Here is a 24,591-nt window from a genome sequence, read left to right on the forward strand (position 1 = left end):
CTGCTTAGTTCATCTGCCAGAGTATTTGTTTTTCCTGGCAGGAATTGTGCTTGCAGGTGAATCTGAAAAGCCAATGCTGTGCCCCATAAGGTCATTGCTTGTCTGCAGAGAGGGTAGGAATGGGTACCTCCCTGTTTATGTACCACATGACCGTAGTATTGTCCGTCTTTATTAGTAGTTGTCCTGGATGAAGCAGGTCCTTGAAAGCTGTCAGGGCATTTTGAACAGCTAGCATCTCTTTTTGATTGATGTGAAGATGCATCTAGTTTGCAGGCCATGTGCCCTGAATACATTTTCCTGCCATATGGGCCCCCCAGGCATAATCTGATGCATCCGTTGTCAGTGTCTGTCTGGTTGTGGGTAAACTGAATGGCAGACCCTTGTTGTGGTGACAGGCTTCTGTCCACCATCGAAATTCCTGTTGCAGGCAGGGAATGAGTGCAATTACTGTCTCCAGGCTGTGGCAATGCTGAGTCCAAACACTTTTTAGATACCATTGTAGTTTCCTCATATGCAGTCTGGCATATGGAATTAGTAGAATGCAGGATGCCATGAAACCCAGGGCCTGCAGGATTTTCCTTGCAGATAAGTGGGTTTTTGTTGCCAATTTCTTGAAGTAAGAAGTCAGTTGCTTTTGTTTGTCTGGCGTGAGATAAGCCATCTGGGCAGTTGTATTTAAGCTTGCACCCAGGAATATTACCTCTTGAGAGGGCACTAGTTTTGATTTCTTTTCGTTTACTATGTACCCTAGGCCAGTGAATAATCTTTTTACAAACGCCAGATGCTTTAGAAGAATGTCTTTGTTCTCTGCTTGAATTAGGCAGTCGTCCAAGTAGGGATATATTTGAATTCCTCTTTGTCTGAAAAATGCAATTACTGGTGCCAGGCACTTTGTGAAGACCCTGGGGCGCAGTAGATAAGCCAAAGGGCAGTGCAGAGAATTGGTAATGCATAGAGCCAGCTATGAATCTGAGGTATCTTCTGCAAGATTGTCTGACTGGGACATGCAGGTATGCCTCTTTTAGGTCCAAAGTTACGAGCCAAGCCTTCTTGCCCAGCATGGGCAGTAGCTGCTGTAGAGTCAACATCTTGAATTTTGGAACTTCCAGAAACGTATTTAGTACAGACAGGTCCAGTATTGGCCTCCAGGTTCTGTCCTTTCTGGGTACTAGGAAAAGTCTGGAGTAAAATCCTTACCCCTGCTCTTGTTGTGGTACTTGCTGAATGGCCCTCATGTCCATGAGGGCTGTAATTAGTTTTTGTGCCTCTGCCCGTTGATTGCGTGGCAGGTCTGGCATTCCTTTTGACCTTGGTAGAGTGTGAAAATGGAATCTGTAGCCTTGGGACACTATGTTCAGGACCCATTTGTCTTGGGTAATCATTTGCCAATTTGATGAAAAAAGTGCTAGTTTTCCCCCTAAGGGGGCTGCCAAAAGAAAAGTGCTTGGATCTGGCAGAGGAAAGTTATTGGGACTGTTTCCTGTAATGTGATTTGTCTTCTCCGCTTTTGGAGGTAGGAGCACCCTATTGTTTAGGCCTGTATGAGCCTTGGGGCTGAGATCTGCCTCTGGGATGCCTGTATCTGCCTCTTTGTGGTCTGTCTGACACTAGAAAGGAGCAATTTTTAGGCGGCCAGTTCCTGCTATACCTGGGTGGCTGTACCTGTAAGAAATCCTTGACTGTCTGCATGGATTTTGCTTTATCCTCCATTTTTTTCAAAACCTCTTCTGCTTTAGCACCAAACAAAGTATCATGCTGCAATGGTGCATCTAATAATTTTGCTTTAACATGATCGCAGATTCTGTTCCTTTAACCAAGCATGCCTTCTAATAACAGAACCTGTGACAGCGGCCCTGCACGAGGCCTCAGTGAATCATAACCACATTGCAAAGTATGCTTTCTCACTTGTTCAGCTGCATGCAATAAATCCTGCAATTCCTTGTTCTCGGAACATTCAGTATTTGTCAACAATTTCTGTTTAAGCAGTGACATTAAATATTGCTGATATTTATGCATATGAAATTGACAATTTAAAGCCCTTACAGCCAAGGTAGCAGAAGTGTATAATTTTCCCCCATCTGTCTAGAGCCCTAGAATCCCTATCAGAGGGGACAGGGTTTTTTGCAGTGGAGGCTTTAACCCCCTTGAGACCCTGAGAAATATAGTTTCTGGATCAGCAGCAACGTTTTTGTATGGGAATTTATGAGAATCCGGAACCCTGTAGTATCTGTCTGGCTTAGCAGGTGCCGGGGGCAAAGAGTCAGGGGACAGGATCTGAAAATACATCATCTACAATGTCTAAAACAGGTGGAATAGCAAGGGGTCTGTGGTGAGGAAGCAGCAGAAAGTCTCTGAGCCTTTTCTTAAATTCAGAATAATCTTGGCTCTCCCAGTGGAAATGCTCCCTCATGGTATGCAGGGTATCCCCAAAAGAATAATCCTCAGGAGGAGAGGCTGAAGGAATGGATTCTTCAGCATCAGAATCCTCATAAGGAAGCATGGAAAAATCCTGTTCAGAAGAGGAATCAGAGGAAATAGAAACCTGATCAGAAGAATATTACTCTGACTCTTGCCTAGGCCTCTTATCAGGTGGGGGATGGGAGCCCTTGATCACAGTAATAAGGTCTTTGGCCATTTTGAGCATCTGTGTTTTAGGCATGGTGGACTGAGTAGGAGAATGCTGTACTTGTTTCTTTGTCTTTAGAGCTGCTTTGGTCTTTGAAGCTGAAGATGGCTTAATATATAGTTGTGTAGGTCTGAAGACACCCTCAGAAGCTGATGCCTGCTCAGCGGCTCCAGACCCATCTGAGGGAATGATTTCCGAGTGTCCAATACCTTGAGTATCCAGAGGCCCAGTCGCCTCCACGTGGGAGTTGGACACGGCCTGTGGCTCTGAGGTAGCAGGCGCCAGGGGCTGCGAAAGCACCTCACTGAGAACCAGCGAACTGGCGACTGGCCTAGCAGAGGCCTCGTCATCGGTTTTGGAACTCGGATGCCTATACTTTTCCTTGTCCTTGCGTTTTTTGTAAACTCCGGTCGTCGGCTGTTCCGACGGCATTATATAATTAAATCTTCGGCCAAAGTAATGAAATGCAAAATCGAACAGACACTTAATAGTGCGTTGGTTAAATCTAGCACAAAACCGACAGCTAGCAACGTTGTGATCAGGGCTTAGGCAAGGAATACAGTAAGAGTGAAAATCCTTATGAGGTATTTGCTTCCCACAAGAAATACAATTGTTAACTTTTTCTGACATCGGTCTGGAGCAAGAAAAAAAGTTTCCCCAGCGGGGTACTTAGCTTTAATGAAGACTTCGGTTCTGAAATTCGGATTTGAAAATCTTAGGAGTCGGCCGACCGGCACTTGCGAACTGCTTTTGCTTCGGGCACCGCGCGGCAAGAAAGACTGAAGAAAATGGCATCGGCTGCATCTTTTATACCCCTGGCGCACTGACGTCAGGGAAGAGGCGACAGCAACTGACTCCGGACCTAGACTTTGGAATTCTGGCCGACTGAGGGTAGCCTGCCAGCAGGATAACCCAAGAGTAATGACTGCAACAGTGAAACACGATGAACATCATATATTCATTCACTAATTAAGTGGTAGGAAATTGAATCCAATGAATTGATGTTATAATTGGTGTTGATACCCACATGGTGCTGGGCGGCATAGTGTCTTTTGCTGCAGGATACAATAACCATATTATACTAGGGTTGTGTTTGTAAATATTGTTTTATAAATAATTTAATGAATGTAGGACAGGTATGTTTGTAGAAGTCTTTGCACTTCAATGCTGAGAGAGAAAGAACGGTGTAGTTTTGCTCCTTGCTTCATTTGACGTGTGCGTGGAAGACAACTGATTGTTTATAATACTGCATGCGTTCGATCATGCGGCAAGAGCCTTGGGGACGTGGTAGAGGAACATCTTGAGGTTTGTGCTTGGTGTTGTTATCTGATGCGGTTGATTCCAATTGTAAGGAGTTTGAGTGGGACGAACCAGTGAGGTGACTTGCCATGTTCTTGTTTGTTGATCTGTGACTGTCTGACGTGGCTTCTCGGAGCCAGTAATGGGCCAGGACTTAATGGCTTTACGGGAAACTTATATGGGCTGCTGGTGTTAACTGTTTGTTGTTCACATAAAGGGTGGGCCGCTGTATTTGTACTAGAGTAGCAGCCTCCAAAATAAAAGTGAATGTTCCGTGGCTGTCGGTTGCCTTGGGGGTCATGAGACAAAGAGGTTTGGGGGCATGCAGCGCATGATGTGAGTCTATATCCTGAATATTGGGGCTGTTTAGTGCTCGTTTCATAAATATGGGCTGTGAGTAGTATAATTTGATTTTTCTTTGTAGTGTAGCTCACACATGTGATAATGTACACACAGTGATGGAATGTTGCAAAGTGATGAATTTACCTAGTTCAGAAATGCTTTAGTGGACCTGCGGATAAAGACACACCATTGTGTCTACTGTGCACTGACACACATTAGGTTTTCACGTTTATTTATTTTATTTTTAAGGAAAGCTAGTTATCATATGAGTGTTTTATTTTAGAACGTCTTGGATGAAATTTAAAGTAACGGCGCATTTCTTATGTTCATTTGGAAGGAAACAGCTGGTTAGAGTAGAACTGTCATGACAAACCAAGGCAGGTGGGAGGGCGTGGCATCTTAGTTGTAGCCAAATTTGTTATAAGCACTTAACCTGCTCTTTGTGGAAATAGCCCTTTACTGCAGCTTATAGGTGGGTTGCAGTACAAAATGTAGTATTGCAGGCTTGTGCAATGGAATGGAAAGTCTGTGAGAGAGGGAGCTTTGAGCAGCCTATGTGTCCCTGGAGGAGTGGTTTCAGCCCAGAAACTAGTAGTTTATTGGCCATTTTGGGCTAATTTCTTGGTCTTTCATTTCCCTGCTATAAAACCCACATTTGCACGGTTTTAGCTGGGGTATAACTATTCCCAGCTCTACAAAGTCTACTCTTCAATTTTTTTTCCCTTGGAACTAGACAAACTTTCAACTTAAGCAGTCAAACCATTCACTTCTCATTCCGGCACTTGCTCAAAACTCAAAGCAAGCACTAATAAACCTTAGCACTAGACCCCCCCCTATACTGCAGAGAAGGACAAGGTTCTCTATTCGACCTTACCAGCCAAAGGGCAGTTTCAGCTGTATTCTCCAGTCCAACGGGTGAATCTGGGCATTTTGAGGCAATGTTACAATTGCCTCATGTACACAGACAACCCTATCCTCCTTCCACCAAACACTAATACATGTGAGAGATGCAATTATACAGCCAAACTGGAGGCTAATCTCTCTCAACCCAAGACTGGACCAGGCAGTCAAGAGGAGAAGGGAATGACTTGCATCACACCACTAGTCTTACATAGACCTATGAAACCAGCACCGGCAAAAAACACACAAATAGACAAAAACATACATGGTGGCTCTAAATAAAAACCTGCAGAAGCAACAGAGACCTCCAAAGCAGACATCCAAGCAACCTCCACCCCCCAACACAAACTATGAAACACATACTTCACAAAACCAGTGTGCCACACAATCACAGCCCTTAAGGCAAAATAACAAACCCAACACACTAGTAATAGGTAACTCTATAGTCAGGCACACTGACGTCCCACTCACTAGGCTGAACAAGGAGAAGGTTACTGTTAGCTGCCTGTAAGGTGCCAGGATCCGCCATATAACACAAGCACTCAGGTCACTCCAGAACAAGTACACATATGACTCTGTCATTGTCCATGTTGGTGTGATGAGTCATACCTCCCTGGACTACATGAAAAGAGACATGGAGGAGCTCTCTTCACATAGCCCAGGCCGGTATGACCCTGACCCTGAGTAGCATCCTGCCCTCACCAAAAATGATACCATGGTATAGAGAAAAAATTATCAATTTCAACAATTGGCTAAGCTTCTGGTGTCATTCAAAGGGGATCCAGTGTCTGTTAGCCTGGGATGACATGCTCGACAAGCCACACTGCTTCGCTAGAGACGGCTTGCACCTGTCACCCTTAGGCTTTCGAATATGGCCAAGGCTCTTGCCACCCCCATAGTGTCTTTTTTAGGCAAGGCTCAAAAGACAAACCCACCGCCGTAAATAGCAGAAGTAACAAAAAACTGAGGGTAATGCTACTCGATGCCAGAAGTCTAAACCTCAAAATGCAGACACTCGAGGCACTCCTCAGTATGGAGAAAATCGATACATGAGCAGTAACAGAAGCCTGGTTTAAGGCTCCAGAGAGCACCCCAGCACTACCAGGCTACAACTCATACCATACATTTCAGCCACAAAACCCGGACCGAAATACAAAAGATGGACTGAAATACAAAAGACGGGGGGGGGGGGGTATCCATATTCATCAAGGATACCTACACCTCCAGGTTAGTGGCACAGCATGATGCTTCAGAGAACATCCATGTGCAACTAACAATGGACAAAACTGCTATTCAAATTATAGCTTGCTACAGATTACCCACCATGTCCCAGGTCCCCCATTCCGCATTCCTGGAAATACTGGGAAACAAAGGTCCTACCAAACACCCTGATATTGGGTGATTTAAATTACCCAAACATTAACTGGGAGAACTACTCAAGTAGAAACTCCCTTGCCCAACATTTTCTAGAATTTATAAACTCAAACACCCTGGATCAACTGGTCAACACCCCCACCACAGGTGACAACATATTGGACCTGGTCATCACCAACATGGGCGACCAGTGTTCCACACCGGTGGTCAACTCCTCGCTGGTTAGATCTGACCATAAACTAATCACTCTGGATATTCACATTCCGCCACCACCCCCCTGGTCAAAGAAACCACCGTGAAAAACTTTTCAAAAGCAAACTTCACGTTACTTAAGACCGAGGTGGGACGTTTCAAAGCCCCCATTCTAAAGGATAATGCTGTCCAAGCTGCAAAATCTTTACTAATGCACTCTACGGGCACCTACAAGAATGCATGCATCGTACTATCCCAAACAAAACCAAGACTCACTCCTCCAAGAAAAGGAAATCAGTTTGGTGGACCCCTGTCATAAACAAGCTATATAACAGAAGGAGGAAACTAGTACAGAAAAGAGTAAAATCCCAAGAAGGGAAGACATCCCTGATCAGTATTCAGCAAGAAACTACGTTCCCTCATAAAATCATCCAAGGCTAGCTTCAAAAGAAATATTGCCATGGACTCCAAAGACAGCAACAAGGCATTCTTTAGCTATGTCAAGAATCTAAGTGGCAATTCTCAGATCTGCTCGGAGTTAGTGCAGAATGGCACAAAATGCATTGAAAAGACCAATATAGTCAACATCCTGGCAGACAGGTTCAGTGCAAACTTCACCCCCCTCTCAGCCTCAAAATGGTCCATAACTATACCAGAAGAATGTAGTGCCCCTGAAATCACAGACACTCAGGTTAAAACAGCCCTCTCCAAAGCCAAAAACACAGCCCAGGCTGCGTCCTATATCAGTTCAAAGATGAATTAACCCCTCACCTAAACACACTGTTTAAACTCAGCCTCTCCACAGGCTATGTGCCCACAGAGTGGCGCACAGCAATGGTTATTTCACTCCACAAAGGTGTAGCCACAACGGACCCCGGGAACCATCACCCTATAAGCCTGATTAGCTTGATCTCCAAACCTATACAGCGCATCATCATGGTTCTCATTAACGAAGACATTGGAAACCTCCAAACACCGGACCCTACCCAGGTCGGCTTTAAGGGCAGATCATGCCTCCTAAATCTGGTGGACTTCTTTGAGACAGTTACCAAGGCTATAGACGAGGGAAAGGTGGTTCACACAGCCTACCTAGACCTTGCAAAGGCCTTAGACACCATTCCCCACTCAGGTATTATAGATAAGCTCACCAGCCTGAACATAAACCCCTACATCACGAGATGGGTTGCCATCTGGCTCACGGACAGAACCACATGGTAAGAGTTGCAGGAGCTAGGTCTGACTCTAAACCAGTTACAAGTGGCATTCCCCAGGGCTCAGTCCTAGGACCCTTCCTGTTCAGCATATACTTCTCAGAGGTACAGGCAAGCACAGGAGGACTACGGTTGGCCAAGTTCGCAGACGACTGCAATCTAGGGGCTATAATTGACTCTCCGGCTGACACAGACATCCTCCAAAAGGGTCTCACTGAGACAGATACCTGGTGTCAAAACCATGGTCTCAAGCTAAATGCCAAAAAGTGCATAATCATCCCGTTTGGAAAAAACAAAGTACCCACAAACTACCACATAGGTGGTAGCCCCCTAAATACGGAAGATGTAATAAGGGATCTGGGGACTCAAGCAGATAGTAACCTCTCCTTTGATAATCACATTGCCAAAGTGGTTAGAAAATCCTTCTATGTGGCCCACCTAATCACAAAAGGGTTTGCATCCAGATCGAAAAAGGTCATTGGGTCCGTCTATGCATCACTCATCAGACCCATCATAGAGTACAATGCCCCATTTGGGATGTACCTTACAAGATACCTGCAACAACTGGAAAGACCACAGAAGTACCTCACCAGGAGGATCGCTGGCCTCAAGCAGATGCCCTATGCAGCTCGACTGACGAAACTCCAGCTGTACTCGGTTGCATACCAACTACTCAGAGGTGATCTCTGCCTGACATAACAAGGTCATGTCCAACCCAGAATTGATGGACATGCTCCACCTAAAGAAAACCATATCCACTCGAGGCACGCGCTCCAGGGATCTAAACCTCACCACAACAATAAATAGGACGTGCTGAAGGAATAGATTCCTGTCCAGAGACTTCCCATGCTCTGGAACAAGATTCCTGTCTATATTAGGCAGAGCTCCTCGCTAACCCTCTTCAAGAGAAACCTTGACGAGTGGATGGAAAACAAAGTTTACCCCAGGGATCACTTCAATGGCTCTGCTGGACAGAGGCACAGGGAACTAATCTAAGGGAGAGTTGAAAGCCAACACATTCCAGCTAGGCTTATAAATGCCTTCGGGCAGATAGCCTAGTACCTACCTATGAACCTATAAGAACTAAACAAACAAATGAAAATGCCTTGCCAAACGCTATACGGTCATGAGACGCCAGACAAAAAATCTTCAAAGCTTGTCAAAAAAATACCATAAGCTGTAAGCCAGAAATAAAGATAATCCAATATTTAATGAGAATCGAATAGTTACAAGTTAAGCGCTTTCACCCATTCAATACACGGGCTTCATCAGAACTAAAATTTTAAAATAACAGTTACCATTTAAATAACCTTTTTGGTGCCAAAACATTGGTTCCGTTTAAAAACACAGAACAACCATAAAAGTTGAACAAAAAAACTATCAATGCATATTGTATGATCAATGTTGACATTCCAAAATAAAAATGTAAGAAGTCATTAAATATTATGTAAAAAAAAACTCCCTCAATTAATAAACATTACTGTTAGTGCAAGTTGAACAAAGGCTTTAAAGAAATAAAATCATTTAGTCCTGGGGGGGGGTAGACGCATCTGTAAACAACTGCCACCACAACTCCTTATATGATAATAAACCTTTGTGGTCTCCCCCCCTCAGATCCATCTTAATAATATCCAATATAGCAAACTTAAATTGATGGTCATCACCCCATTTTTTTGTGTGCCTATATAATGCATTTTTTTCATCCTTCTTTTTAATGCAATATAAATGTGCATAAATTCACTTGTGGAAATGCCTTTCGGTCTTACCAATATAAAAACTAGAACAGGCACAACATTTGGCCAAATAAACAATAAATTTAGACTTGCAATTTCCCTGTCTAAACCTTATTCGAGACCTATGAATATTATCTAATATTAATCCTTCCACTTCATTTATGGTGTAACATAAGTTACACGTACCGCATTTATTGGTATGTTTATTAGAAAGATATTGAACAATGGGACCTCTTTCTAAATATTTTTTAATATTAAATCCCATTTTGTTAACAAAAATGGGGCGGGATCCTACAATATTCGCTACTTCATTGTCTGCCAAAATGATATTCCAATTGGTAGTCAAAATTTCTTTAATTTTGAATGTATACGGGCCATATTCCAAAACGCAAGCTCTACTATAGTTAACTGCTGCATTCAAATATCTGTCAGTGTGCATGGGAATAATATCTCCTTGGTTACAGCTGTAACCCAATAAAGGGGTATATCTTATTCCCCATCCTTTGATTATCTGCTTACTCACTTTAATCATCATTTTTGAATCATAACCTCTATCGCTAAATAAAGATGTAATAAAACTCACTTCCTTCAACATGTCTGAATATAATGAAGTCATCCTGACAGCTCTGATTAATTGCCCCTTAAAGATATTTCTTAAAAGTTTTTTGGGGTGATTGCTGGAATATTCCAGGTAGCTGTTGGAAAATGTGTTTTCCTATAGATTTTAGACTGAAAGTTCTTACCATCTTTGAATGCCCAAGTGTCTAAATATGCTAACCCTTCCTTACTGCCATAACATACCAATAAATGCGGTACGTGTAATTAGAAGTTATGTACTTACCATAACGTTCCATCTGAGTAGGTGGATTCATTTGTCCGCAACCTGTGGGTATGGATCCGATATCGGATCCGAACCGGCATGGTTTATCCAGCTATGGATCTGAGCTCCTAGCTCCTCCCCTCACCCATAATGCCCTGCTCTCCCTACATGACCTCAGATCGAGTTTGCCCTGCACCAACTACCCTAACCAAAGGGTAACACACCCTATGCAGGAATCTGACAAGGCCAGGGGGATAGGAGGGCGGGATGGTTGCAGACAAATGAATCCACCTACTCAGATGGAACGTTATGGTAAGTACATAACTTCTAAATCTGAAGTAGGAGAATTAATTTGTCAGCAACCTGTGGGACAGAGTCCCCAGCTACCTGAATCTTGGGTGGCCATCATGGAAGGATATTCCGAAGCACCGCGGAGCCAAAGGATGCTCTACCTCTAGAAGTGACGTCCAGCTTGTAATGAGTAATAAAGGTATGAGATGAAGCCCAAGTGGCTGCTGAACAAATGTCATCCAGAGGAACCCTAGACTTAAAGGCCGCTGAAGTAGAGACAGACCGGGTCGAATGAGCATGGACTCCCTCCGGTGCGGGCCTCCCAGAGGCTTGGTACGCCAACAGAATACACTGAGAAATCCAGCGTGACAAAGAAAATTTGGAAATTGGTTTACCCAGATTGAATTTGGCAAAAGAAATGAACAACTGGTCTGATTGCCTATGACCAGCTGTCCTATGAAGGTAAAAACGAAGCTGCCTGTGAACATCCAAGGAATGCAGCTTGTATTCGCCTTTGTTTTGATACTTAGGGAAGAAAACAGGGAGGTTGATGGACTGATTAATGTTAGCTTCTGAAGCTACTTTAGGAAGAAAGGAGGGATTGATCCTTAGGTACACCCGGTCCGGATGAAAAATCAAATAAGGCTGTTTCATGGACAGGGCCTGAAGCTCTGAAACTCTCTTAGCAGAAGTAATGGCTACCAAAAAAGCAGTCTTAAAGGACAAGTATTTAAGATCGACTGTGGCCGCAGGTTCGAAGGGGGGAGCGGTCAGGGCCTGAAGTACCAAGGAAAGATCCCACGGGGGAACCGTTTCTTTGACAGGGGGTCTGAGCAAAAAGGTGCCTTTTAGGAAGGTTTTGCATAACTTAACCGACATAAGAGGCCCTGAATCGTGTCCAACATGGTAATGAGATATGGCCGCCAGCTGAACTTTGACCGTGGAACTACTGGCGCCATCATTAAAGAAAGTAGTAAGGAAATCTAGAACCAAAGGAAGGGGAACCGTGAAAGGATCTAGGTCTTGCCGCTCAGCCCAAATGGAGAAACGCTTCCATTTACTGGGATAAATTTTTCTGGTAGAGGGCTTGTGGGCCGCTACCAGAATGGCCTTAACTGGGGACAAGATACGGGGAGTCCTGATTAGGAGTGGAACTGGAGCAGCCAAGCAGTCAACTTCAGGTTGTCCAGGTTCGGAGTTGGCAGGTTCGACGGGTGTGATATCAGATCCGGAATGGTATCTAGAATCCAAGGTGGATTCAGTGAATAAGACCTTAGGTAAGGGAACCAGATCTGTCGAGGCCAGAACGGGGCAATGAGGATCATTCTGCACCCCAACCGAGAGGCTTGTACTTGTAGCATCAGAGGTAGAGGGGGGGTATGCGTAAAGAAGACCGGGAGGCCAAGCATGCACCAGAGCGTCTCTCGGAGAATCCCCTGGAGGGGGGATTAGAGCGAAAAAACTGTCGCACTTGGCGTTTAAAGGAGAGGCAAAGATCTCGCAACAGGGAGTCCCCCACTGTGCGAAGATACGTTTCGCTACTTGAGAATTGAGAGACCACTGCGACGGGAGAGAATGGTGCGACTGAGCTTGTCCGCTAGGATGTTGGTCCGACCCGGAATATGCGTTGCGATGAGAAAGAGGTTGGTGGAGATCGCCCATTCCCACACTCTCATGGCTTTTCGACAAAGGATAAGACCTGGTTCCCCCCTGTTTGTTGATGTACCAGACCACCGACATGTTGTCTGACTGAATCGCAATTGTTCCCAGGGGAAGGAGGGCCTGAAGTGCTCGCAACGCCAAGAGCACCGCCCTCATTTCCAGAACATTGATATGCAGGGAGGTCTCTGAATCGCTCCACGTGCCTTGGACCATCCGGCCCGCAAAATGCCCCCCCCCCCACCCGAGGTGGGAAGCGTCCGTGGTCACCGTGGCGAGAGGGGGAGATGCACAAAAGGGGCGGCCCCTGTGGAGGTCCGGAGAATGGAGCCACCACAAGAGAGACCGCTTGCAAGCCTTGCTGATTGCAATGGGATGATACAGGGGGAGGGAGAGAAATGACCATTGCACCTGAAGTGTCCATTGAAGCACCTGCATGTTCAAGCGGGCATGTGGAAGAAGAGTAATCGCTGCCACCATAGACCCTAGCGCCCTCAGGATCAATTCCACAGGTGTTGAGCTGGAGTGAAGGATGGCCCGCACCTGGAGTTGCAGATTCCGAACCCTGTCGGTTGTGAGAAAGTCTCTTAAATTTCTCGTGTCTAACCTGGCTCCTATAAATTCTATTGTTTGAGTAGGGACCAGGTTGGACTTTTCTATGTTTACCGTGATGCCTAGCTTGGGAGCTAGACGAAGGAAGGAGTCTCTTGCCAAAGAGAGTAGATGCCTTGTTGGGGCGGTGAGAAGCCAGTCGTCTAGGTACGGAAAGACCTGCACCCCCTGAAGCCTCAGGTGGGCCGCAACCACTGCTAACACTTTGGTGAACACCCTGGGGGCTGTGGTGAGACCAAAGGAAAGGACCCTGAACTGGTAGTGACTGGCTCCCAGCTGGAAGCGAAGAAACCTCCTGGATCGTCTGTCCATCAGAATGTGGTAGTACGCGTCCTTGAGGTCTATAAAGCACATCCAGTGATTCTCCCCTAGAAGGGGGAGGATGGACTGCAAAGTGACCATCCGGAACTTCTCTTTGGGAACTGACAGGTTCAACAGGGACAGGTCTAGAATGGGTCTTAGGTCCCCCGTCTTTTTTGGCACTAAAAAGAACCTGGAGTAGAACCCTGATCCGATCTGGTCTGGGGGGACGGGCTACATGGCTCTTTTTCTCAGCAGATGGCCAATTTCTGCTGAAGCGGCCTCCCTCTGATCGGGTGGAACATCGGGGAGGATTTTTAACTTTGGGACATGAAGAAAGGGGATCTTGTAACCTCTGGATATAATCCGGAGTACCCAGCGGTCCGATGTAATGGACTCCCATGCCGCTAGGTGCTCCGAGAAATGTCCCCCGACTGCCTCCAGAGTGGAGCAGTCGGGCAACCCCTCAGGGTTGCTGCGTGGGCCATTCAGAGAAAGGTTCCCTGGACCCAAAGTTCCTGGGAGCCCCTCTGCCCCTAGGGCGGCGTCCTCCCTGTCCTCCTCTGCCGCGGAAGGACTGGTTGTCCGGAGCGGGTTGGGAATGCTGCGACTTCCGGAACCACATCTTCTTCTGGCTCTTTTGGTTCCTAGAGTAGGACCTCTGGGGCACAGAGAAGCGGACTCCGACGGCAGACCGCGTCTTCCCGTCCTTCTCGCCCTGAACCAAGGTATCGCAAACCGTCTTGCCAAAAAGGGCAGAACCGTCAAAGGGGGGCGTTCGCGAATGACGCCTTGAAGGGCTCCGTGAAATCACAGTGGTGGAGCCAGGCCAGCCGTCTTGTGACTAGGCCCGCTCCCGCAGCTCTAGCGGCTCCCTCGGTAGCATAGGAAAGTAACCGCATAGAGGTGCTAGTCACAGAACGAAGACTGGCCATACGGGTGGAGTGCATAAGTTTGTCTTCCTCCGATATGGACTCTGGGGGGGGATGCAGCGTATTCCTTGATAAGATCGCGCTGCATCCTAATGACGTGTGCCAAATAGTTGAGCGCCCTCACTGAGAAGGTCGCTGAACTAAAGATTCGCTTCCCCAAACGGTCCATCATCCGAGACTCCTTGCTCGGGGGATGGACTGAGGGACTCTCCTGGGCGAGTTCCCTCTTAGTGGCTGCTGCCAACAACATGGCATCTACCGGGGGTCCCTTGCTCCAGTGGGCACGGTCAGCAGGGGGGCTAAGGATCCTGTCGGGCCTCTTAGGGATTGGCTCCACGGTGTCCGGGTCCTTCCACGCCCTGGTGGTAATAAGGTCCACCAGGGGGTCGGCAGGAGGGGAAACTCAAGAGGTAGACGGGCCCGCTTCAAATGCCTCCAAGAACACTGACTCGTCCGAGGAAGACTTTGGGGCAGACCACCCACCTCTAATCCGTAACATTTCCATGATGTCTCCGAAGGAGACATCCTCAGGGGGTGATCTTGGGGAGCCTTCCCCTTCCTCCAAGTCAGTGTCTTTGGTCAAAGACTCGGGGGAGTCTATGTGCCTCCTCTTACACGAATGCTTGCGAGGTGCTTCCTCTGGGGGGGCTGTCCGAGGAGCCCTCACCAGCAATGTCCAGAACCACAGGAACTGATTGGGGCAGTGAAGCGGGCTGTCCCAGTGGCCGGGTGATGGAAGCCTGGCCCAGAGCAGAAGGAGTGCGGGACGGAGCCGAAGCAAGGGCCAGGGGTCCGATGGCCTCAACAGAGCCCTCTCCACTACATCAAAAGCCGAGGGGGAGCCAGCCTCGACAAAAGGATCTGAACGTCGGCTCCCCCTCGGATCCGATGAGCTGATCGGAGCCGGCGCCGAGCCCCTCGGATCCGAGGGACCAGTGTGCTCTGACAAGGACAGCGCCGAAGGCACACTGAGTCCCTCGGATCAGAAGCTCGGGCCAAGGCTCCGAGAGGTCGGATCCGAAGTACCCAGTACTGTCGGCGCCGACCCACCCGCGGCTCCGAGGCTGCCCGGCTCCGGGCGCTCCGAACCCGGGTAGTGGGTCGGAGAAGGAGCAATGGGCTTAAAGGGTGAGCTCCCGGGAGGCAGGAGCACTCCCATCTGCATCTGGGCCTGGATGAACCTTCGCATCATCCAGTCCAGATCAGCATCGGAGAGGCTGTTAAGTAGACCTCGACGAGGCTACCGATTTAGGCCTTGAGTGCCGCCTCGATAGCCTCAAAGGAGGTCGGGTCTCCTCATCCTCAGGCTCCGGTGAAAAGCACGTGGACCGGAGCCGAGGAGGGGGAGAGCCAGCAGCCAGAGAGGCCGGAGGAGAAGCCCGCTTAGCCGGCGGGGCCGAAACGGAGGTCTCGGCCTGCCACTTGTGGTGCTTCTCTCTCCGGTACATTTTTATGGCTTCCCTCTCCTCCGACCCTTTGGCGGGAGTTTGAATCCCGGGTGGAGGAGGGGGAGCAGGCAAGGCAGGGACTGCCGAAGCAGTGACCACCAAGGGGGCGGGGGCCGAAGCAGAGTCTGGGGGCAAAAGTCCCGCCAAGACCAGCTTCGACCTCCGCTCCTTCAATGCCCTGGGGTTGAACCCTGCACAGATTGAACACCCTGAAATGAGGTGTTCAACCCCAAGGCATCGAACGCAGCGAGTGTGGCCATCAGCAGGGGAAAGCTTATGGCCACACTCGGAGCACTTTGCAAAAATAGCCTTCGGGGCCTCAGTCATCACTATTTTTTTTTTTTTTTTTTTTAAAATAGTAACAAAAAATAAACTAAAACACTCACACAAAGGCCCCCCAAAAAACACACACACACACACCAACTACGAACCAGCGAGGGGAGGGTAAAAACTATATTAAATTAACCCAAAAAAGATATAAATAGAAGGGAAACCTATAACTTTCACACAACTTAAAAGTTTTTAAGGTTTTAAAACCCTTTTTATAAAAATACTAAGACTTAGCTTTTGGAGCTCTGACGACCCAGCCTTCACCATGCGCGGCAAACTAGATCTGAGGTCATGTAGGGACAGCAGGGCATTATGGGTGAGGGGAGGAGCTAGGAGCTCGGATCCATAGCTGGATAAACCATGCCGGTTCGGATCTGATATCGGATCCATACCCACAGGTTGCTGACAAATGAATTCTCCTACTTCAGATCTTATGTTACACCATAAATGAAGTGGAAGGATTAATATTAGCTAATATTCATAGGTCTCGAATAAGGTTTAGACAGGGAAATTGTAAGTCTAAATTTACTGTTTATTTGGCCAAATGTTGTGCTGTTCTAGTTTTTATATTGGTAAGACCGAAAGGCATTTCCACAAGCGAATTTATGTACATTTATATTGCATTAAAAAGAAGGATGAAAAAAATGCATTATATAGGCACATAAAAAAATGGGGTAATGACCATCAGTTTAAGTTTGCTATACTGGATATTATTAAGATGGATCCGAGGGGGGGGGGGGGGGGAGACCACAAAGGTTTACTATCATATAAGGAGTTGTGGTGGAAGTTGTTTACAGATGCGTCTACCCCCCCCCCCCAGGACTAAATGATTTTATTTCTATAAAGCCTTTGCTCAACTTGCACTAACAGTAATGTTTATTAATTGAGGGTTTTTTTTTTTTTTTTTTTTACATAATATTTGATGACTTCTCACATTTTTAGTTTGGAATGTCAACATTGATCATACAATATGCATTGATAGTTTTTTTATTCAACTTTTATGGCTGTTCTGTGTTTTTAAACGGAGCCAATGTTTTGGCACCAAAAAGGTTATTTAAATGTTAACTGTTATTTTAAAATTTTAGTTCTGATGAAGCCCGTGTTTTGAACGGGTGAAAGCGCTTAACTTGTAACTATTCGATTCTCATTAAATATTGGATTATCTTTATTTCTGGCTTACAGCTTATGGTATTTTTTTGACAAGCTTTGAAGATTTTTTGTCTGGCGTCTCATGACCGTATAGCGTTTGGTGAGGCATTTTCATTTGTTCATTTAGTTCTGTTCTACTTGCGAACGCCAAACACTTTTGTACTTATGAACCTACAAGAGGAAGAGGTTCTACCTTGTGTTATGACTCTGAAGAAGTCCTAATAGAGAATGATTGAAAGCACTTAGTCATTTGTGAGTACGTGTGGAAATACTTTCAATTAAGTGCTAGACCGACTCTTCAGAATTACCAACTTGAATGATTTTGTGTTAATAAAACTGTGCAGATTTGATAAATATTGAAATGATCTTAAAGTCTTGCCATCTTTTGGAAGTAGAAAACTGTATGGCATAAAGGCAGTAATCTCAATGACTGGCAGATTCTCTCTGTATTCCCTTTTTAACTGAATTGATGCATCAACTGTAAAAAGAAGTTATGTTCTTACCATAACGTTCCATCTGTGTTGTCGATCTTCATTCATTATTTACTGATGGGTTCGATTCCGAACCCTCAGAACTGACTCTACTGTTATACAAACCTCATGCCAGCCAAAAACTCTTGAGCTAAGGCTCTGCCCATATTGCCTCTCTTCCCATTACCTCAGATCGAGTTTGCCTACCATTAAAAAAATATGGAAGCTCTGTCTGAGCAACAACCCTATAAAACCCCAGGACTAGCCTCAAACCTCCAGGAGTCTCTAGGAGTGGGGCAGGCGGGTGGGGATGTCAAGAATGAATGAAGATCGACAACACAGATGGAAAGTTATGCTAAGAACATAACTTCTTTATCTGATGTTGTCAGCCTTCATTCATTCGTGACTGATGGGACAGAGTCCCCAGCTAGTTTAGATCCCGGGTGGCCCTAAGGAAGAATATTCCTGAGCACCACAGAGCCAAAGGATGCTTTTCCCCCTGGAGACCATGCCTAATTTATAATGAGTGATAAAGGTATGAGGGGTAGCCCAAGTTGCAGCTGCGCATATGTCTTCCACAGAAGCTCTAAAATAGAAGAGACCACTGAAGTGGAAACATCTCGTACAATGAGCTCTAACTTTTGTTGGTAGCTTGAGTTTACTCTGGTTATATATAAAGGTAATGCAATCTCAACCATTTTAACAAGGTGAACCTTGAAAGTGGTTTTCCCAATCTGGTGCCTAAAAAAAGGAGAAAAAGTTGGTCTGATTTTCTAGAGACTTTTGGTCTGTATAAGTTGAAACATAATTGCCTGTGTATATCCAACATATGGAAGGCAGTACTCTCCTTTGTTTGAAAAATTTAGAAAGAAAACTGGTAAGTTTGTAGTCTTGGTTAATATTGGACTCTGATACCACTTTAGGAAGGAGGGATTGGTTCTGAGTGACACTCTCTCTCCCTGTGGAAGTTGATGTAGGGATGCTTCATGCACAAAGCCTGTAACTCTGACATTCTCCTAGAAGATGTGATTGCTACTAGGAAGAGGGTCTTCCAAGATAAAAACCTGAGGTCATAAGTGGCTGCTGGCTCAAAAGGCTGACAAGCTAGGCATTGCAAGACTAAGGTCAAATCCCAAGGCCCAGTTGGATCTTTGAAAGTTTTCTTCAAATGTTGAGCTCCTTTAAGAAAAATTTTGCAAAGATGTTGAAAATTCGAGATGGCAGCTAAATGAACTCTAATGGTAGAGGTTGAGGTTCCCAATTGAAATAAGGTGGCTAAGTATTCCAGGACCACATCTACTGGCGCTGAAAAAGGATCAAAGCCATTTGCATCTGACCAAATATAAAATCTTTTCCTTCTGTCAAGGTAAATTTTTCTTCTGAGAAGCCAGAAGTATCTTTTGCACTTGGGAGGACAAATTATTCTGCCTGGCAATCACTGGAAGTGGAGAAACCAAGCCGTCAGCTTGAGATGTTGAAGGCTGGGATGCACCAAGCCCTGAGGGTGAGATAACAGATCCGGAGTTGGATCCAGAGTCCACAGGTGGTGAACCAGAAAGGGAAACCAGACTTGACGGGACCAATAAGGTGCAATGAGAATCACTTTGCTTCTCAACCATTGGGCTTTCCTTAGAAATTGGGGAATTAGAGAAACTGGTGGAAAGACATACAGAAGTCCCAGGGGCCAATCATGAAGAAGTGCATCTCTCTGAGACTCCCAGCAAGGGGGGGGGGGACTAAGGCAAGGTAGCTGCTGCAGTCGTGTTTTATGGGAGAGGCGAACAGGTCGCAGCAAAGCTAGCCCCATGGATGAAACATTTTCATCACTATGTGGGGATTGAGAGACCACTCGTGAGGTAGAAAGATACACCTGCTTAGTTTGTCTGCAATCACGTTGGAGTTCCCTGGAATATGCATTGCTATTAGAAAGCGGTTGGAGGCGATTGCCCATTGCCATATTCTTGGGGGTTCCCAGCACGGTGGGTAGGTAGGATCTGGTTCCCCCCAATTTGTTGATGTACCAGATTGATGACATGTTGTCTGACTGGATAGCAGTTGACCCAGATGGAGGGACAGAATGGAATGCTTGTAAAGCTAAAAGCACTGCAATCAGTTCTAGAACACTGATGTGCAGATTGGGGACCAAGCACCTTGGACAGTCTTTCCCTGAAAATGCCCCCCACCCTATCAGGGAAGTGTCTGTGTCACTACGGCCTTGGGCTGAGAGGGGGAGAAGGGTGACTCCATAAATCCTCTTCTGGCTTAATCCACCAAATAAATCCTTCTTAAAACAATTTGTTATTAAGATTGGATGAGACATGGGGCGAGTTAGAAGTAACCATTGTGATGCTAGGAGTCAATGAAGCAGCCTCATGTGGAACCTCGCTAGGGGAACTAACGTTATTGCTGCTGCTATGGATCGGAGAAGTTGTTGTACCAGACGAGCAGGGACTTTGTCTTGAGAGAGAATCAACTGAAGTTGCAATCTCAACTTTAACAACTTGTGATGAAGAAGGAAGGCCACGAAGGTTTTCGTATTTAGTTTTGCTCCAATTAATTCTATGTCCTGTGTGAGAGATGGGTGTAATTTTTCTCTGTTGACTGAAATGCCTATGAACACGGCAAGGTGTAGAACAGAGTCTATTGTGCCAAGCAGCAGATGCCTGGTGGGGGTGGTGAGGAGCCAGTTGTCTAGATATGGAAACAAGTGGAATTCCCGTAGCCTTAAGTAAGCTGCTACAACTGCCATGCATTTGGTGAACACCCTGGGGGCTGTGATGAGACCGAAGGGCAGTGCTTGAAATTGATAATGACTGGCTCCTAGCTGGAAGCAGAAATATCTTCTTGAGCGCTTGTCCATCTTTATGTGGTAATATGCATCCTGAAGACATATAGAGCACATCCAATCACCCTTCTCTAGAAAGGGAAGGAGAGACTGAACAGTGACCATCCGAAATTTGGTTGTACAAATTTGTTCAATACGCTGAGATCCAAGATTGGTCTCCAGTCACCTGTCTTTTTTGGCATTAAAAAGAATCTTGAGTAGAATCCGGATCCTATTTGGTCTGGTGGGACTGCTTGGATGACTCTTTTGTGAAGCAGCTTTTGAATTTCTAGTGCTGCTATAGCCTTCTGACTGGGTGGAATATCAGGGATTCGTCTTTGTAGTTTGGGGAGTAGACTGAAGAAAATGTAGTAACCTCTGGCGATTACTGTCTGTACCCAGGAATCCGATGTTATTGTGAGTCAGGCTGAGTGGTGCAGAGAGAAACTTTCCCTGACTGCTTCCAGAGGTAAGCAATCAGGCCGCTGCTCAGGAGCACTGGTAGGGTTGTCCAGAAGAAAAATCTCTGGAACCCTGGTTGCGTGAACCCCTCCTGCCATGGGGGGGTGTCTTCTAGATGTGTCTCCCCCCTCTGCCCTGGGGGGATACTCACCACGTGGGTCTTGAAAAGGCCCTTGGGTCTTCTTGAACCCCATCTTTCCACTTCTCTGATTCCTAGAGTAAGGTCGTTGCGGAGTGGAAAAATGCACGTCTACAGCAGAAAGGGTCTTCTTGTCCTTTTCACACCTGGCTAATGTGTCCCTATCTTTTGGGCCAAACAATGAAGTAGCATCAACTGGAGTGCTGACGGAAGACTTAAAGGGGTCATTTTGGTTCCTTAAAACTTTTTTACAAAAAGCTTTTGTGCATATACTTTTACATTTATATATATTTCCATCTGGTTTTAAGGAACCTAAATGATTAATTGAATGATTGATAAGGACAAGTAGCTCATTAATTGGATGTGAGTTATATAAAAGCAGATGTATTTAGTTTTATTTTAAAACCTGAGGAAGCGTACTTGGATGTACGTGAAAGCACTTGTTTGATATATACCTCGAATAAATCTTGTTTGTTCATCATCGTGGAGGTCTCCGCTTGTTTTATCCTGTGAATATTTTCTTTGTGATTCTGGGGGTGCATACTGTTTGCACGGAGCAACAGGTTGACCCATGTGGGTTTTCTAAACAGGTCATTATTTAACTCTGTACCACATTCTTTGCTGTAAATGGCGAGATACAGAACTTCTACTTTTTCAAAGCTGTACTGGTTAGTGAAATACAGGAAGTCTGTTGAATGTAAACTGCAGTGAGATCTGACAAAGCACTTTTAAGGGTGAAAGTGCTCATCTATTTGTTTTTCAATAAAGTTTTGATTTCTAAGCAAGTTATAACTACTGGATTACTCTTGAGGTCTCAAATGAGCTTGTCTACAGTGCACAGTTCTTTTTTCATAATTTCTTTAGGATTTTCAGCCAGCAACTTTGTTTCTCACATGTACCAGTTTTCCTTGTGATGTGTGTGTGTGTGTGTGTGTGTGTGTGTGTGTGTGTGTGTGTGTGTGTGTGTGTGTGTATGTGTATGTGTGTGTGTGTGTGTGTGTGTGTGTGTGTGTGTGTGTGTGTGTGTGTGTGTGTATATATATATATATATATATATATATACATACATGTATATATATATATATATATATATATATATATATATATATATACATACATGTATATATATACACACCCACAGATATATGAAATATATATATATATATATATATATATATATATATATATATACATAGATATATATAGATATATTACACACACACACACACACACACATTATATGTTTATATCTATATATGGAGGTGTTGCTCTCCTAAAACCAATTATGTTTTCTCTTTTTTTAAACTTTATTTTGCATTTGTCTTTTTTCTTTTCAGTCGACTGATATACACATACATATGTGTGTGTGTGTATATACACATACACAAATATATATATATATATATATATATATATATATATATATATATGGGTCTAGGACATTTCACTGAAACTCAAATAACTGAAACACATTTCACTTAAAGTTATATATGGCCTTTTCCCCACTGTAGTACGACCCTAGAGTTAGTATATATAGTAAGTGGGGGTGTGGGGGGCATAGCCCCCCCCATATATTTTAATATAAAGTATATATTATGTTTGGAAAAGAGTAATATATTGGAATTGCAAGTATCCGTGTATATAGTTCCAAATATTTAAAATATGTGGGGGGCATACTTATTATACTAACTCCAGGGTCGCACTACAGTGGGGAAAACGCCATATACAACTTTCAGTGAAATGTGTTTCAGTGAATTGAGCTTTCAGTGAAAAGTGCACACTAATTTGTCTTTCAGTGAAATGTCCTAGACCCATATATATATATATATATATATATATATATATATATATATATATATATATATATATATGTGAAAAAAATATAAGAGCACTGAACCACAGCTGGATAAAACACTGCTTTAATAAAACTAACAACGGTGAGTGCTTTCGCAGTCAAGCTGCTTCCTCAGACAATTCAGACTAAACCAATTCATACATTTAAATATACTTTTCACATGGTGACATCACAGCAATTCAACATTTAAAGATACAGCACCAAACATCATAACAAAAATATATATAAAACATATAAACAAATGTATAAAAAAACAACAAATGATAATACAGTCCTTAATTAACAATAGATATTTTAAAACATTAATTCTTAAAAATTAATATACAACAAACCTCTCATCTATGTAAGGGTCTATTGACCAATACAGGTTAAATGGACAATTACAAAATAAAAAAGCAACCACTCTGTAGCCAATAATCCAACAACCCAAACAGAGATCGACGTTTTATTGAAACAACACTCTCCAAGGAAAAATAAAATCCAAAAAGAAGGTCAAGCGCTTTCGTCATAAGACTTCATCAGAACACTTTGAAATTTCTTAAACACACTTTTATACAAACAGTTGTCATAATTAATCACTAGTAATCAATTCTTAAAGTATAAATGCCCAACTATAAACCATTAAAACAATAAAATGAGCATACCCGTTTTTTTAATGTATGCTAACAATTATAAACTTTTTAAAATAACTGTAAAGGTTAAGGAATGAAACAAGTTTTAGAGGTTGGAAGCCCTAAACTTTAATTCAGGTTTAATATTTATATGGTCATTAATGACTGGGGCTTCAGTGGCATTCAATTTAAGCTGCCACCTTGCTTCTACTCTAAGCACTTTATTGGTCCAATCACCACCCCTAATGTTTTTGCTAACCACTTCTAAAATACCAAAATGGAAGGAATGTACAAGGTTCATACTAATATGTTTATAAAGTGCATTATTCTCATCCTTCTTTGTAATACTGTACAAGTGCTCGTAAATCTTCTATTCAATCTCCTTTCCGTCTTCCCCACATAAAAATAACCACAATCTTGACATAAAGCAAGGTAGACCAACCCAGTTGTTGTGCATGAACCTGTTCCAAAAGTAACCTCAATATTGAACGGCCCAAGTTTTACCGTGAGGGTACCAATAATATAACTGCAGTAATCACATGCCCCACACTTAGTTGTCCCTTTCGTACTTCCTTTTTTAACCGAAATGATTTTCCAATAAATTTTTAAGGTTACTATAACTATAACAATATTATTGTTTTATTTTATCTTATTAAATAAGGATTTTATACTGGAAACCGGAGCATCACCTGAGCTTATTTTTTATTCTTTACTTGTTGGATTTTTTACTATTTTAAGCTCAGGCACCTGGTTAGTGGTCGTGATTTTGTTTTATGTTTAAATGTGTGCATATGAAAGGAAAAAAAAACGTCGGTACTTCTGACTAAACATTTGACAGGAAAGCTATTTTACTGACAATTTTGCAAGTCTACAGATGTTATTTCTAGTGTCATTTTTGTTAGGAGTATAATTTAGAGGAAACATGGCAATGCCCACTGGCATACCATACCCCTCCCCAGTTTTGTCAATGATTAAGAGTGTGTGCGCCAGCACTGATTCAAAGTGCGTTGTG

At 44.3% G+C, this 24,591-nt stretch overlaps 1 protein-coding gene across 1 annotated transcript in view; it reads right to left on the bottom strand.

Annotated features, from left to right (window-relative positions):
- The window catches only part of DPM1 (dolichyl-phosphate mannosyltransferase subunit 1, catalytic), a gene marked incomplete in the record, with an annotated part of 580,475 nt that overhangs the window by 39,218 nt on the left and 516,666 nt on the right, over nucleotides 1-24,591 (bottom strand).

Source organism: Protopterus annectens, chromosome 12.part0 (genome assembly GCF_019279795.1).
Source record: "Protopterus annectens isolate FY-2018-M chromosome 12.part0, PAN1.0, whole genome shotgun sequence".
NCBI lineage: Eukaryota > Metazoa > Chordata > Ceratodontiformes > Protopteridae > Protopterus > Protopterus annectens.